General features: G+C 38.4%; 1 long non-coding RNA gene across 1 annotated transcript; it reads left to right on the top strand.

Moving 5' to 3' along the window:
- Positions 1–424: 424 nt before the first annotated feature.
- LOC105316195 (uncharacterized) lies at positions 425–974 on the top strand. Its single transcript, XR_002190582.1, has 3 exons — positions 425–547; positions 596–748; positions 793–974. It is a non-coding gene; the product is annotated as an uncharacterized LOC105316195 (long non-coding RNA).
- Positions 975–1,441: the final 467 nt, after the last annotated feature.

Below are 1,441 nucleotides of genomic sequence, written 5' to 3'. Positions count from 1 at the left end.
AGTTCTGTTTGGTTTGCATACTGGGGGAAGAATGGACTAATGGAGGAGGTAATGGTGTCTTAATAGCATCAGTTAATGGAGTCACAGAGGGAGAAGAGGAAGAAGAGGAACAGCAACCACAACAAGAGGAGAATGAGGAGGAGGAAGACAATGATGATCAGGAGGAGGAGCAAAATGAGGAGAGAGGCAAAGAGGAAGAAGAGGATGATAATGATAGTAACAGTGATGATGATACCAGCACCAGCAGTACTCCACCAGGGGCTAGTGGAGCATGTAAAGGTTAGTTAATGAGCTAATGTAATCTATTCCACTACTGAATAGAGTCTACTACTAACCTCCCAACCAATACAGTGTCTGTTGCTGGTCCTACTACTACTAACAGTAAATACATGTACACACTCCATTGCTATTTGCTAATATTATATTAGCACAGTCCACTGGTGTAAGGAAAGCTGTAACATATGCTGGTCTGGTTTATTATGAGGAAGATGGTGTAGAGGATTTGGTGACTTTTACTGCAGCTAAGAATTTAGAAGCACTCATTCATGTAAGAATGTATTTTTATACACACAATGTGTTTATTATTATTTGATAGTATATTGAGCAGAAGTGCTCTCAAGCTAAAATTGGACCTGATATTTCCTTTAGTTTCAAGTTTCCTTATGATTACATTGAATTAAACTTTACTGCACCTCAAAAGAAACCATTCACTGGATGGACACTTAATCCTCACACTGATCCTTGCAGAGTAAGCTAATTGTTATTTTAACACTAAGTCATTTTTTGTTACAGTTATATCAAGAGGCCATTGATAAATTTGGTGATAAGGAGCATTCTCGTCCTTCATGTTGTCTCATATCAGTTTACGGATCACCTGATGCTGTCCCTTTTCTTAATTACTTCATACCACTGGAAGGTGTGGCTCGTCCAGTTTCATTAAACGTCCATAAAGCACAAAGAAACTTCACAGTTCCTGTCTCTCCTACAACAAGTAATAGATGAATCATTTCAATTGTTTACTTAATATTAATCAGATCCTACTACATCCTCCTCCTCTTCTAATACAATTACTGAAGCTACTGCATCATCCACTGGAGGAGCTAGTAAGTAACAGTGTGTGTGTGTGTGTATGTGTGTGTGTGTGTGTGTGGGTGTTTATGCATGGTTTGTGTGTCAGTATTGGGTTATATTGACCTTTCACTTCTGCCATAGGTGCACCAGCTACTGTTGATGTTAAAAAAGTTAAGAAAGTTATTAATGATGTTCTTGTATCTCATCATGCTGATCTCAATTCTCTTAAGACGTCTCTCTCAGATCTTGCTAGTCAGTTGTATACAGCTGGACTCATCAGTGATGAAGTTAAAGAAACTCACTCTATGGAAACATTCATTGCTGAATTCAAGGCTAGTCTTAATTTTAAGAGGAAGTTGCCTCAAGTGGA

The sequence above is a fragment of the Amphimedon queenslandica genome, unplaced genomic scaffold (genome assembly GCF_000090795.2).
Source record: "Amphimedon queenslandica unplaced genomic scaffold, v1.1 AMPQUscaffold_3761_Cont24249, whole genome shotgun sequence".
NCBI classification, from domain to species: domain Eukaryota; kingdom Metazoa; phylum Porifera; class Demospongiae; order Haplosclerida; family Niphatidae; genus Amphimedon; species Amphimedon queenslandica.
This window is presented reverse-complemented; position numbering and strand designations above follow the sequence as displayed.